This window comes from Aquarana catesbeiana, linkage group LG01, assembly GCF_042186555.1.
Source record: "Aquarana catesbeiana isolate 2022-GZ linkage group LG01, ASM4218655v1, whole genome shotgun sequence".
Classification (NCBI taxonomy): domain Eukaryota; kingdom Metazoa; phylum Chordata; class Amphibia; order Anura; family Ranidae; genus Aquarana; species Aquarana catesbeiana.
The window spans coordinates 942,250,765-942,267,169 of record NC_133324.1 but is presented as its reverse complement, the minus strand read 5'-3'; positions in this window follow the sequence as shown (position 1 = coordinate 942,267,169).

The following is a 16,405-nucleotide window of genomic DNA, read 5'->3' as shown; positions in this document are numbered from 1 at the left end:
CGAAGGGAAGGACACCCAGCTGCAACCCCCTAATTGCCCAGACTACTTGGGATCAAGCGGGAAAATTGTTTGGGACCTCATATACCCCCTACTGGAGAAAGGCTACCACCTGTATGTAGACAACTTCTACACATCTCTGCTCCTGTTCCACAACCTACACCGGAAGAAGACGCCTGCATGTGGTACCATAAAAAAGAACTGGAAGGGCTTTCCTTAAAGTCTGGTCAATAAGAAATTGAGGAAAGGAGAAACGGAAAGTCTACGAAAAAATGAGATTTTGGCAGTGAAGTGGAGGGACAAAAGAGATGTCTACATGTTGTCTTCAATCCACAATGATACCTTCATGGAAATCCCCAGAAGAAATGGCCCCATACAAAAACCTAAATGCATCTATGATTATAATTTGTTTATGGGGGGAGTCGACTTGAATGACCAGATGCTGGAACCGTACCTTGCCACAAGACGTACATACCATTGGTATAAAAAAGTCGCAATTTATTTTTTTCATTTGGCCATCTACAATTCATATGTAATTTATGGTAACTCCACCCAAAACCCCAAACGCTTCCTTGGCTACCAGGAGGAAGTTTTCACTGCCCTTACATTCCCGAACGGCCCACCAGAAAATATCTGATCAGATGTTCTAAGTCGACTCTCCGAGCGCCACTTTCCCGATAAAATCCCTCCCAAACCAACAGGCCAACGACGGCAAAAAAAATGTAAGGTGTGTACCAGAGCAGGATTCAGAAGAGACACATCTTTTTATTGTGCACAATGTCCTTCTGAACCAGGCCTCTGCTTAGGTGAATGTTTTCGCCGTTACCATACTTCAGTAAATTATTAGTGAAGTATGGTAAACGCAAGCCTCCGTTCCTGCAATTTACCCTCACACCCCTTATGCCACTGCCTGCTCTGTAACTGACCCTGGCTTGTTATATGACCATGCTTCTGCCTAACGATTCTGTACATACCTCTGCCTGATCTGGAACTCACCCTGGACTGTTATTCGACCATGCTTCTGCCTAACGATTCTGTACATACATCTGCCTGATCTGGAACTGACCCTGGACTGTTATTCGACCATGCTTCTGCCTAACGATTCTGTACATATATCTGCCTGATCTGGAACTGACCTTGGACTGTTTGACCATGATATTTGCCTGCCTCTTGGACTGATCTTGTACCCTGCTACTGGATTAGTGGGATTCAGTAATCAGCATGGATTCATGAAGAATCGTTCTTGCCAAACCAATCTATTAACCTTCTATGAGGAGGTGAGTTGCCATCTAGATAAAGGAAGGCCCGTAGACGTGGTGTATCTGGATTTTGCAAAAGCATTTGACACAGTTCCCCATAAACGTTTACTGTACAAAATAAGGTGCGTTGGCATGGACCATAGGGTGAGTACATGGATTGAAAACTGGCTACAAGGGCGTGTTCAGAGGGTGGTGATAAATGGGGAGTACTCAGAATGGTCAGGGGTGGGTAGTGGGGTTCCCCAGGGTTCTGTGCTGGGACCAATCCTATTTAATTTGTTCATAAACGACCTGGAGGATGGGATAAACAGTTCAATCTCTGTATTTGCAGACGATACTAAGCTAAGCAGGGCAATAACTTCTCCGCAGGATGTGGAAATCTTGCAAAAAGACCTGAACAAATTAATGGGGTGGGCGACTACATGGCAAATGAGGTTCAATGTAGAAAAATGTAAAATAATGCATTTGGGTGGCAAAAATATGAATGCAATCTATACACTGGGGGGAGAACCTCTGGGGGAATCTAGGATGGAAAAGGACCTGGGGGTCCTAGTGAATGATAGGCTCAGCAATGGCTTGCAATGCCAAGCTGCTGCTAATAAAGCAAACAGAATATTGGCATGCATTAAAAGGGGGATCAACTGCAGAGATAAAACGATAATTCTCCCGCTCTACAAGACTCTGGTCCGCCCGCACCTGGAGTATGCTGTCCAGTTCTGGGCACCAGTCCTCAGGAGGGACGTACTGGAAATGGAGCGAGTACAAAGAAGGGCAACAAAGCTAATAAAGGGTCTGGAGGATCTTAGTTATGAGGAAAGGTTGCGAGCACTGAACTTATTCTCTCTGGAGAAGAGACGCTTGAGAGGGGATATGATTTCAATTTACAAATACTGTACTGGTGACCCCACAATAGGGATAAAACTTTTTCACAGAAGAGAGTTTAATAAGACTCGTGGCCACTCATTACAATTAGAAGAAAAGAGGTTTAACCTTAAACTACGTAGAGGGTTCTTTACTGTAAGAGCGGCAAGGATGTGGAATTCCCTTCCACAGGCGGTGGTCTCAGCGGGGAGCATTGATAGCTTCAAGAAACTATTAGATAATCACCTGAATGACCGCAATATACAGGGATTTGTAATGTAATACTGACACATAATCACACACATAGGTTGGACTTGATGGACTTGTGTCTTTTTTCAACCTCACCTACTATGTAACTATGTAACTATGTAACATAGGGGTCTCACATATGTGAGGGGCTCCAGAATTGTTTTTCTGGATGAAGGAAACTATTTTTTTTGTTTTCTTAATCCTAGATTAGGGTCTGGAGACTCGGAGGCTTCAAAGAGATTTGGGTGGGAGAAGCCTCTACCCCTGTCCCCATTCTGTCCTGAACGAGGCCCTACTTCTGCCTGTAGGACTTACAGCCGTCATGCCTCTGCCTGTCACACTGACCACACCACATGGACCTGCCTACTACCAGGACCAATATTTTTGGCACTGCTGACAATATCTCTGCCTGCACTGACCCTGGACTTTATATAGACAGTAACCCTGCCTGCTGCCTGGACAATTGTGTTCGCTGCTGCTGACCAAGTCCCTGCCTGCTGCCTGGACCAGTGATATCCTCCTGTGTACAACTGTGCTATTACAACCACAGGTAATCTTTTGTTTACGCTTTGCTCAGCATAATGTATTTTGGGGTGTAATTCTTGGTATGTGCATGCTATGTGTCCCTGGAACACCTGACGGTGTTCCTTGCATGTTGGATCTCTGTATGTGGCCAGGCTGTGTAGAAGTCTCACACATGTGGTATCGCCATACTCAGGAGGAGTAGCAGAATGTATTTTGGGGTGTCATTTTTGCTATCCAAATGCTATGTGTTGGAAATATCTTATAAACGGACAACTTCGTGTAAAAAAAATGCGTTTTCATTTTTTTTCCACATTTTTAAAAAACTTCTGGAAAAAAATGAACTGTTAAAAAGACTCATTATGCCTCATAGATTATACGTTGGGGTGTAAGCTTTCCAAAATGGGGTCATTTTGTGGGTGTTTCCATTGTCCTGGTGCTCCAGGGCCTTCAAAAGTGTAATAGGTGGTTGAGAAATGTGATGTGTAATTTATGCTCCTAGAACACCTGATTGTGCTCCCTGCATGTTGGGCCTCTGTATGTGGCCAGGCAGTGAAAAAGTCACACACATGTGGTATCGTAATACTCAGGAGATGTAGCAGAATGTATTTTGGGGTGCCATTTTTGCTATCTAAATGCTATGTGTTGAAAATATCTTATAAACGGACAACTTTGTGTAAAAAAAAAAATGTGTTTTCATTTTTTTTACACATTTTCAAAAACTTCTGGAAAAAAATAAACAATTCAAAAGACTAATTATGCCTCACAGATTATACGGTGGGCTATTAGCTTTCCAAAATGGGGTCATTTTGTGGGTGTTTCCATTGTCCTGGTGCTCCAGGGCCTTCAAAAATGTAATAGGTGGTTGAGAAATGTGATGTGTAATTTATGCTCCTAGAACACCTGATGGTGCTCCATGCATGTTGGGCCTCTGTATGTGGCCAGGCCGTGAAAAAGTCCCACACATGTGGTATCGTAATACTCAGGAGAAGTAGCAGAATGTATTTTGGGGTGTCATTTGTGGTATACACATGCCATGTGAGAGAAATAATAACAATTTTGTGGGGAAAAAAAATCTCAATTTTGCAAAGAATTGTGGGAAAAAATACAACTTCAAATAACTCACTATTATATATATATATATATATATATATATATATATATATATACTAATATATATTTTTACCAAAGATATGTAGCAGTATAAATTGTGGCCAAAATTTATGAAGAAAAATTACTAATTTGCAAAATTTTATCACAGAAATTAAGAAAAATTAGTTTTTTTTCAAAATTTTCGGTCTTTTTTCATTTATAGCGCAAAAAATTAAAAACCCAGAGGTGATCAAATACCACCAAAATAAAGCTCTATTTGTATGAAAAAAAGGACAAAAAATCATACAGTGTTGCATGACTGAGTAATTGTCATTCAAAGTGTGAGAGCATTGAAAGCTGAAAATTGATCTGGATAGGAGGGGGGTTTAAGTGCCTAGTAAGCAAGTGGTTAACAGGGGTTTTAGGATGCAAAGGTGTACTAACAGGGTGGATAAAGATGTAGGTCACGTGGTCACATTCATTTCAATGGGCTGCTCTATGTACTACAAATGTGGAAGAAAGTCCCAAACCCTTTTTCAAAATTACACGGTGCCAAGGCACATGTCAGCAGATGCAGCAGGGTGTAATTAACAATTAATGGCACTGCTGTGTATCTGCTAAAGGGCAGCGCGATTCTGTGGTGTCAGGAAAGCGATTCTGCATGCGTTCCCAACACACACAAATGTGAACGCAGGCTAAATGTCTCAGTTACATTGGTGGTCAGTGTAAACCTTCTCATTACATTGGTGCTTGGTGTAGAATCCTTTCATTCACACTAGTGGCCAGTGTGAATGTTCCTCTTACATTGGTGGTCAGTGTAAATCCCTCCTTAGATTGGTGGTTACTGTGAATGCTTCTATTACATTAGTGGTCAGTGTAAACCCCTATTACTTTGGTGGCCAGTGTTGAAATTCCTCTTTATATTGGTAGTCCGTAAAAAAAAAATCAGCATTGCCATTGACCACACCCTCCCCTCCCCCCAGCACTGCCACTGATCCCAGGAGTCCTAGGATCCCTAGGATTTTTCTGTCTATTAATGGGTCCTTCACCTTCCCAGTCCATGGTGTGCAGGCAGTGAGGAGATGATGTGCTGTAACCTCTAGCAACCATTCAGTAAGCAGTAGTGATGTGGAGTAACCTCTAGTAACCAATCAGTGAGCAGTATTGATGTACAGTAATCTCTAGCAACCAATCAACCAGCAGAAACCATGAGCTGTAACCTCTAGCAACTAATCAGTGAGCCGTAATGTGTGCTGTGACCTCTAGCAACCAGTCAGTGAGTGGTAATGATACACTGTAACCTCTGGCAACCAATCACAATCGCTGCCTGATCTGATTCAGTAAACAGATTTTGAGTCTAGCTGCTATTTATTGTATGTCTCAGAGCAGGTGGAGAGGGAAACTGCATGGAGGGGGGCAAGAAAATTTTTGCCTAGGGTCCAATCAATATTAAAGATGTCCCTGTGCAGGAGGTCTCCCACTCAGGACAGGCACCATTCAAAGATAGCTTTGCATCTTCTCAATGAATGCAATGTGTTCTCTGACTGAGTGAGGTTGAGCGGTGGGGCAGCAACATCATGATCTCTGTCTCATCCATACAATTTCTGAATGACACCTTTGCTGAGCAGGTGAACTCTGTGTTCAGTATGTTGCAGGGCAGCTGCTCAGCATGGGACCTAGAAGCTAGTGGAGATTATTGGATTAGTGGTGTCTACTACAGTGATTTCCAGCTTCCACAGGGACCAACCAGGTATGATATATACAATATTACATTGGTCCGAACTGACGTGGTCCTAACTACTGTATGTAAAAATATCCATACTTGGAATTCTTTCTGTACTTGCAGGTTCTTTAAAGCAGAGTTCCACTCAGTTCTGTGTTTATTAAAAGTCAGCAGCTACAAAAAGTGTGGCTGCTGACTTTTAATAAACACACTGTAACCTCTCCCACGACCCAGCAATGCGGCCGCCCCAACCCTTGGTTCTCTCCCTTGGTTCTCTCCGGCGCCAGCATCACAAGTGTGGGCACCTGGCTGTGACAGCTTGTAGCTTCACAGCCAGGTGCGCACTGCACCTTCTCAATGGCTGGACAATTTTCTGAGACCTGTGACGTGTCCCGGAAGATTGCAGGGAAGGAGGGGGAGAGGAGGATTTCCACTTGAATCGCCTAGGCGTAAGTGGGAGCTGGGTACCTGTCAAAACTAGGTACCCACTCCACCCCCCCCTAAAGAATAATGACATGCCAAATGTGGCATGTCAGGGGGTTATGAGTCCTTAAAGCAGAAGTTCCAGTTTTGTGTGGAACTCCGCTTTAACAACTTCAGCCCCGGAAGGATTTGCCCCCTTAATGACCAGGCCATTTTTTGCGATACAGCACTGCGTCGGTTTAACTGACAATTGCGTGGTTGTGCTACGCTGTACCCAAGCAAAATTGGTGTCCTTTTTTTCCCACAATTAGAGCTTTCTTTTGGTGGTATTTGATCACCTCTGCCGTTTTTTTTTTTTTTTTTTTGCGCTATAAACAAAGAAAGAGCAACATTTTTTTTTTCTTTTTGCTATAATACATATCCCCCCAAAAATATATAAAAAAAGACATTTATTCATCAGTTTAGGCCAATATATATCCTTCTACATATTTTTGGTAAAAAAAAATGTCAATAGGCGTGTATTGATTGGTTTGCACAAAACTTGGGATAGATTTACGGACTTTTTTTTAATTGTTTTTACTGGTAATGGTGGCGATCTGCCATTTTTAGTGGGACTGCGACATTGCGGGGCACAAATGTGACCCCAAATGACACTATTAAAATGCACTGATCAATGTAAAAATGACACTGGCAGGGAAGGGGTTAACAGTAGCTTGCTCCCAGCTGATGGTGGCTTGCATGTGGATTTTGTGAACACAAGTGGAATTTTGACCTAAAGTGGAGAGTTAATAACAAGGAGTTGAAAACAGGAGTTAAAACAGGAGTCTTATAATCTGTAAGTAACATCCTAAACTTCCCTTAAGTAATTGTTTTGTAACTGGGAAATGAGTGCTAGCAAGGTTGAAGGTTTTGCTCAGTGCACAGTGTGCCACATGTATTCAAAATTGGTGCAACAGCTCCAGGATGGATACCACTGTGACAGATGTGAGCAGGTTGCCCTTCTCGAAGCTAGCTTTAGAGATCTGGAGGAGCAAGTTGGAACACTGGGCAGAAAGGACAACCTTGAAGGGGGTCCTTTGCTCGCTGAGCAGTGGTCAGTAGGGTTGATGTGGAGGGCGGAGGGGCAATTCAGGATTATCAGATAGGAAGATGGGTAAATGTAGTTAGAGGGAGTGGAAGGGGCTCACAGAATATGAAGGCCAGTCCTGTGTTTGTGCATCAAAACAAATTTGCCAAGTTGGGTGAAGATGTGGAAGTGGCAAACACAGAGGTGGCAGCCCTAGATGTCACTGCTACCCCTAACAGCCGGGAGAGTAGCCCATCTAGTAGAGGTGGTGAGGGGAGTGCAGGTAGGCCTAGACAGTTGGTGGTAATAGGGGATTCTATAATCAGAAGGATTGATAATTTGTCGCCAGGATCGCCTCAACCGAATGGTTTGCTGTGTCCCTGGTGCTAGGGTTCGGCATGTGGTGGACCGGGTGGATAATTTACTGGGAGGGGCTGGGCATGACCCAGCTGTCTTGGTCCACATTGGAACCAATGAAAGTATACATGGAAACTGGAGTCTCCTTAAGAATCAATTTAAAGAACTAGGCTGCAAGTTGAAGGGAAGGACCTCCAAGGTGATATTCTCTTGCCTGTGCTACGTGCAACACGGGAAAGGCAGGGGGTGATTAGAGAGCTGAATGCATGGCTAAAGACCTGGTGTAGGGAGGAGGGATTTGGATTTCTAGGGCACTGGGCTGACTTTTCATTGGGGTGCAACCTATATGCTAAAGACGGTTTGCACTTGAATGGAGGGGGTCTGCTGTGCTGGGGGAGAGGTTTATAGGAAGGCTGGAGGAGTATTTAAACTAGGATTGAGGGGGGAGGGTGAACTAGAATTACATCGGGAAGACAGGTCAGTTAGGAGTCAGACATTAATGGAGGGTGGAATGGGGATAGATGGGGGGAGGGTTATGGCAGGTGACAAGAAAGTTCCCATGTTGCAAACAGCCATTGGAAACTATAGTGCCATTTGTACTACTAAAAATGATATGAAAAACACCAGAGCAAAATGTAATAATGCATTAAAGTGTTTATTCACCAATGCCAGAAGTTTGCCAAGCAAAATAGGTGAGTTGGAAGCTCTGGTGCATGAGGAGAGCTATGGTATTGCTTGGTTTCAATCCTCACAGGACTGGGCTATTAATATTCCTGGCTATGCACTCTGAACAGAAATGGAAATTCTTCAAAAAGACCGTTTGGGACCTCACTGCAAAGTATATTCCCATGGGCAATAAGTTTAAAAGGCTAAAAATAAAACCTATGTGGCTCACGGTCAAAGTTAAAAAAGTTATAAACAATAGGAAAAGAGCTTTTAAAAAATATAAAAATTAAGGAACACTAGTGTCGTTTAAATGTTACAAAGAATTTAACAGAATATGTAAAAAGGAAATCAAGGATGCAAAAATTCAAAATGAACGACAGATTGCAAAAGATAGTAGGACAAACCCCAAAACATTCTTCAAATATATTAATAGTAAAAAGGTCAGGTCTGAGCATGTAGGCCCTTTACAAAATAATCTAGAGTGGGTGACTGGGGACAAGGAGAATGTTAATTTATTAAATACTTTCTTCAGCTCTGTGTATACAAAAGAGCATGGGGGAGCTCATGTCCATAAGGGGGGTGGTAATGACACAGCCCCAAATGATCCACAATGGCTCAAAAGTGATATGGTCCAGAAATATTTAGACAGAATAAAGGTGGATAAAGCACCTGGACCTGATGGCATCCTAAAAGAATTGAGCTCTGTAATTTCAAAGCCATTGTATCTAATTTTTAGGGACTTATTAATGACGGGAATAGTACCACTTGATTGGTGCAGGGCAAACTTGGTGCCTATATTTAAAAAGGGATCAAAGTCTTTACCAAGTAACTATAGACCTGTTAGTTTAACTTCTATAGTCGGGACGATACTGGAGCATTTAATAAAAGACCACATAGATGAGTTCTTGCTGGAAAAAAAACATTTTAAGCAACAGACAGCATGGATTCATGAAAGACAGAAGTTGTCAGACAAACCTGATTTCTTTTTATGAAGAGGTAAGTAAAACCTTGGACAGAGGGGTGGCTGTAGACGTGGTATACTTGGATTTTGCAAAAGCGTTCGATACAGTTCCGCACACACGGCTCATGTGTAAAGTAAAGTCTACAGGCTTGGAAATATCAGTTTGTAAATGGATAGAAAACTGGCTAAAAGACCAGATTCAGAGAGTAGTGGTTAATGATTCTTACTCTGAATGGTCTAGGGTTATCAGTGGTGTACCTCAAGGTTCAGTGCTGGGACCCTTACTCTTTAATATCTTTATAAATGATATTGGGTCTGGGATCAAAAGTAACATTTCTGTCTTTGCAGATGACACCAAACTATGCAGTGAAATAACGTCCTTACAGGATGTCTCCAATTTACAAGCTGACCTCAATGCTCTGTCTAATTGGGCGTCTATGTGGCAGATGAGGTTTAATGTTGAGAAATGTAAAGTTATGCACTTGGGGGCTAGGAATATGCATGCATCATTCATACTATGGGGAGTACGATTGGGGGAATCCGTAGTGGAGAAGGATCTGGGGGTTTTGGTAGATCATAAGCTCAATAATAGCATGCAATGCCAAGCTGCGGTTTCCAAAGCGAGCAAAGTCCTTTCTTGTATTAAGAGAGGTATGGACTCCAGAGAGAGAGATATCATTTTGCCCCTGTTCAAATCATTAGTAAGACCTCATCTGGAATATGCAGTTTAGTTTTGGGCACCAGTTCTCAAAAAGGATATCGGGGAACTGGAGAAAGTGCAGAGAAGGGCAACCAAACTGATAAGAGGCATGGAGGAGATCAGCTATGAGGAAAGATTAGAGGAACTGAATTTATTCACTCTTGAGAAGAGGAGAATATAGGGGGATATGATCAACATGTTCAAATATATAAGGGGTCCATATAGTGAACTTGGTGTTGAGTTATTCACTTTACGGTCAACACAGAGGACAAGGGGGCACTCTTTATGCCTAGAGGAAAAGAGATTTCATCTCCAAATACGAAAAGGTTTCTTCACAGTAAGAGCTGTGAAAATGTGGAATAGACTCCCTCCAGAGGTGGTTCTGGCCAGCTCAGTAGATTGCTTTAAGAAAGGCCTGGATACTTTCCTAAATGTACATAATATAACTGGGTACTGACATTTATAGGTAAAGTTGACCAGGGAAGATCCGATTGCCTCTTGGGGGATCAGGAAGGAATTTTTTCCCCTGCTGTAGCAAATTGGAGCATACTCTGCTGGGTTTTGTTTGCCTTCCTCAGTCTGGATCAACTGTGGGTATAGAATTAGGTATATTGGATTGTACGATTTTTTTTTTTATGGTTGAACTGGATGGACTTGTGTCTTTTTTCAACCTGACTAACTAACTAACTAAAAAAAGTAGGGGGCAATCAAGGGGTTACGTTTGTTCCCTGGGTGTGTTCTAACTGTAGGGGGGATGGGCTGGCAGGGACATGACAGAGATCACTGCTCCCGATCACTGGGAACAGTAGATCTCTGACATGTCCCCTGTCAGAACGGGGATCTGCTTGTTTACACTGGTAGACCCCTGTTCTGCCTCTGTACTAGGGGATTGCGGGTCCCCTAGAGCACCTGCCGCCGGTGGTGAGTGCATGCCTGCACGAGACGCTGTACAGCTAAGGCGATTTGCGCAGGAGAGCCAGCCTGCTGCTGCATAACGATGGGGGCTGGTTGGCTAGTGGTTAAAGAGATAAAACACAAGGAAGTGCATACATTGCAGAGATCTAATGCATATTTTTTTTCCAAATATACAGTGCCTTGAAAAAGTATTCATACCCCTTGAAATTGTCCACATTTCGTTACGACTAAAAACGTAAATGTGTTTTATTGGGATTTTATGTGATAGACCAACACAAAGTGGCACATAATTGTGAAGTGGAAAGAAAATGATAAATGGTTTTCAATTTTTTTTTTACAAATAAATATGTGAAAAGTGTGGGGTACAGTTGTATTCAGCCCCCTTTACCCCCTTTGATACCCCTAACTAAGATCTAGTGGAACCAATTGCCTTCAGAAGTCACCTAATTATTAAATAGAGTCCACCTGTGTGTAATTTAATCTCAGTATAAATACAGCTGTTCTGTTAAGCCCTCAGAGGTTTGTTAGATAACCTTAGTGAACAAACAGCATCATGAAGGCCAAGGAACACACCAGACAGGTCCGGGATAAAGTTGTGGAGAAGTTTAAAGCAGGGTTAGGTTATAAAAAAATATCCCAAGCTTTGAACAACTGCAAACCTACCAAGACATGGCCATCCACCTAAACTGGCAGCCTGTGCAGGGAGAGCATTAATCAGAGAAGCAGCCAAGAGGCCCATGGTAACTCTGGAGGAGCTGCAGAGATCCACAGTTCAGGTGGGAGAATCTGTCCACAGGAAAACTATTAGACGTGCACTCCACAAATCTGGCCTTTATGGAAGATTGGCAAGAAGAAAGCCATTGTTGAAAGAAAGCCATAAAAAGTCCCGTTTGCAGTTTATGGGGGACACAGCAAACATGTGGAAGAAGGTGCTCTGGTCAAATGAGACCAAAATTGAACTTTTTGGCCTAAAAGCAAAACGCTATGTGTGGCAGAAAACTAACACTGCACATCACCCTGAACACACCATATGCACCATGAAACATAATGGTGGCAGCCATAGGCGTGTGCAGCCTATTGCATTAGGGCGTGCACCCCAAAACTCAAACACACATGCGTGTGTAATATATATATATATATATATATATATATATATATATATATATATATATATATACTGTATATACACACACACACAAACACTCACATACATGTACATAAAACCACCCATTTATGTGCCTGCCTGACTCAAGAGCCTTTGTTCATCTTTTTATTAAAAAATAATAAATGCATAGAGGTTTGCGCTTTTAACACTTTACTCCCGCTAGCGGCTGAAGAAAGCCAGCGCTGCCAATTCATACCAATGGGCATTGGATGCATAGCACTAACTCTCGGTGGAGCTGCTGGTTTAAAGCTGCTGTTACCTTCACTCCCGCCACCTCTGTTTCACCGGCTCCGGGTCTAGGGTCCTGTGGAGTTTACCTCTGAACGATGTAGGCACCAAACACTTGAGTATGTTTTCCAATGCTTTAATGAACAAGTAATAAAGGAAGTAGCAGGAAAGAGGCAGAAGGAAAGTTGCAGGGAAGCTCAAATACCTTTCTTTAGTATTCTTTAGTACATTGGTAGGAATTGAACACTTGTAGTTAAATGCACTCACCTTGTGGGATTCAATCTTTGCCCGCCTGGATAGGCCTCTCTCACTTGTCTAGCAGCCAGTATGCAGCATGAACAAATGTCTCTGCCACAGACTTGTTTGGAATAAAACCCGTACGATCCTCTGCCACAGAATGTAATGGTTTAGGATGAGTACCAGACACAGCACTTGAACCTTTAAGCCAACCCGGCAGTACTATGCAGTAAGATCACTTCAGGATACGTTCTCCAACTGAGTCACCAGGCCCCTCTCCAGAATAGCACTCTGCATGATACTTCCATGATGGGTCCTCCCTGGGATCTCCTCAGTTGTCCAGCTTCTTCACTCAGGATAGACAGCTCAGGACCATTCCTCTGCCACTGTGGTAGGCCCCAGACAGGCATCTGGGCCCACCCACACGCCGCAGCAACGTGGGCCTCCAGAACGGAGGACCATGAGGTGGTATTCCTATTGCATACCTGTTGGCCAGGAGGGCCAGCAGGTGGCTGAAAATGAACCCCTGAACATGGCGTCTGTCCCATAAATACCCTCTCTCAGAATGCAACTTGGAGGACCACCTCCACTGATTTGTCTCCGGGACAGAGGAGCACTCATACGCTCCAACACGTTGCCTTTCCAACACCGGCCCATGGGGACAACGACACCCACCGGCGCAGTGTGGAATCACACGCAACTCAGCCAAGCTGGAACAGAGGCAAACCTAACTTCACCTAACAAGTAACCCACTAGATTTACCTATCAGCAGTAGATTAAAAATCTACCAGCGCTACAGGTGGTTTAGAAGCGGTGTATACAGCGCTACCACACCACCCCAAAGATGCTGCTTGTGGCACCTTTCCTAACGTCCAGCAAGCACACTGCCCCCGTGTGAGAGCACTCAGGCTTTCACACTGAGGAGGCAGTTTTCAGGCACTTTACAGGCACTATTTTTAGCACTAAAACGCCTGAAAAATACCCCAGTGTGAAAGGGGTCTTAAGTTACTGGCTGTGGTCACACTTCAGCCTCCCCATCATACCATACAAGGTTAATGTCCCTCTATGGTATGTGACGATGTCATGGCTTTGGGGTGAAGGAAGAGAAATTAGAATTAGGTAAGTGAATGAGGTTACCCCCTCCCCCCACACACTGCGAGGATGGACTTTTTTACTGTCCTGGAGTTGGGCTGTATTATTATAATAAGAGTTTTTGATAGGTTAGGAATTCCTGGGACTTCTGAGGTGCTACATAGATGTATTCCATATAAACACACATTATATGTTATTAAAAAAAAATCATTTTAACAGGATATAATGTGTATGTGGAATATATTTATGTAACACCTCAGAAGTCCCAGGAATTCCTAACCTGTTCAAGAATGTTACTTTATCTTTCAGTAAACCTGTCCTGCAAAGACTATCTGTCCTCTGAGCTCTTCCATCATCCCCAGGGAGAGCTGTGATTGAGGGTGCACTCTGTGATGATCTCTTCCTGCTTCTCCCACTTGTACTGGAGGCTGGAAAGCCCTGACTCAGCCAGACAGGAAACCGAGGAGAGAGACAGTTTTCATCCAAATGCTGCATCAGAGAGGAGTTCGGCAAGCTGTCTTCTGGCAACACAGGGCATAGGATGGTGGGTAACACAGGGCATAGGATGGTGGGTAACACAGGGCATAGGATGGTGGGTAACACAGGGCAAAGGATGGTGGGTAACACAGGGCATAGGATGGTGGGTAACACAGGGCATAGGATGGTGGGTAACTCCTGTGAGGACTGCAGCCACAGCTGTGCAGTAAGCAGTCAGGAATTATCCGATGCTCTCTGAAGTTCACATGCTTCATCTCTGATAGCGGAGTGATATTCAGCTGACAGGGATAATGTAGCCGGAACTACAGAGTCAGCATCGGAAAATGCGGCTGACTGACTGATTACCCCGCAGGCAGTGGCTGCAGTTCCCACAGGAGTTGTACACATCCATGACAAATAGTCTTACTTGCAGCAGTGTCAATTAGAAAAAAAAGAATTCTCACACATTTTGGCAGCAAAAAAGCCCTGGGGTGTGTTGGATGTGCCTGGGCATTAGTGTGTGCCCAGGCACACCTGGCACACCCTGTGCGCACGCCTATGGTGGCAGCATCATGTTGTGGGAAATCTTTTCTTCATCAGGGACAGGGAAGTTGGTCAGAGTTGATGGGAAGGTGGATGGAGCCAAATACAGGGCAATCTTAAGGCCCGTACACACGATCGGACTTTTTGACAACAAACATGCAAATTAGCTGTTTTGGAGCACATCCGACCGTGTGTATGCTCCATCGGACAAACTTTTTCTGTTTCCAACGGACTTTTGTTGGCTGTGCGAACGGACAAACTTTCTGGCAACAAAAGTCCAATGGAGCAAAGTCCAATCGTGTGTACACAAAAGCATTGGACTTTTGTACAAACTACAGTACGTGGCCGCGAGAATGTTTCCAGCGCGAACCCATTGCGCTGGTTCTCGGCTACAGGGTACTGTACATCTCGCGCTGGCTGCAATAGGAAAAACACATTTTCCTATTGCGGCGAACGCGAGAGGGAATTCCCCTCTGGGGGCATGTCAGGCCCTTAGGTCTGGTATGGATTTTAAGGGGAACCCCCTACGCCGAAAAAACGGTGTAGGGGTCCCCCCCAAAATCCATACCAGACCCTTATCCGAGCACGCAGCCCGGCCGGTCAGGAAAGGGGGTGGGGACGAGCAAGCGCCCCCCCTCCTGAGCCGTACCAGGCCGCATGCCCTCAACATGGGGGGGTGGGTGCTTTGGGGGAGGGGGCGCCCTGCGGCCCCCCCACCCCAGAGCACCTTGTCCCCATGTTGATGAGGACAAGGACCTCTTCCCGACAACCCTGGCCGTTGGTTGTCGGGGTCTGTGGGTGAGGGTCTTATCGGAATCCGGGAGCCCCCTTTAATAAGGGGGCCCCCAGATCCCAGCCCCCCACCCAATGTGAATGAGTACAGGGTACATGGTACCCCTACCCATTCACCTAGGGAAAAAGTGTCAATAAAAATAACACACTACACAGGTTTTAAAAGAAATTTATTAGGCAGCTCCAGGGGTCTTCTTACTACTTTGGGGGTCTTCTGCCAAATTCGGGGATCTCTCAGGACTCTTCTCCCTCTCTCCGGAGTCGTCTCCGTGCTCTCTGGTTCTTCTCCGGTGCCTTCTTCCTTCTGCCAGGCTCCTCCGCTATCTTCTGCTCTTTTGCCAGTCTTTTACTAGTGGAGGAACCCGGACATCTGGATCGTCTTCTTCCCTCTTCTCTTCCAGAGATGTTGACACAACGCTCTCTCCGGCTGTAATGCTGTCTGTGTGCTCTGCTATGACTTTTATAGGTGGTGACCCCGCCCCCCATGACATCACAGTCCTGAGGCATGCTGGGACTGTGAGGTCATAAGGGGGCGTGGTCATGTCATCTTATGACCAGGCCCCCTTATGACCTCACAATCCCAGCATGCCCCGGGACTGTGATGTCATAGGGGGTGGGGTCACCGCCTATATAAGTCATAGCAGAGCGCACAGACAGCATTACAGTCAGAGAGAGCGTTGTGTCAACATCTCTGGAAGAGAAGAGGGAAGAAGACGATCCAGATGTCCGGGCCACCTCTAGCAAAAGAGCAGCAGAAGATAGCGGAGGAGACGGTAGAAGATCCAGACACCGGGAGAAGACGCCGGAGAGACCCCCGAAGTCGAAAGAAGACCCCCGGAGTCGGGAAAAGACCCCCGGAGTCGGAAGAAGACCCCCGGAGTTGGAAAAAGACCCCCGGAGCTGCCTAATAAATTACTTTAAAAACCGTGTATTGTGTTTTTTTCTTGACACTTTTTTCCCTAGGTGAATGGGTAGGGGTACCATGTACCCCATACTCATTCACAAAGGGTGGGGTGCCAGGATCTGGGGGCCACCTTTTTAAAGGGGGCTCCCGGATTTCGATAAGCCCCTCGCCCACAG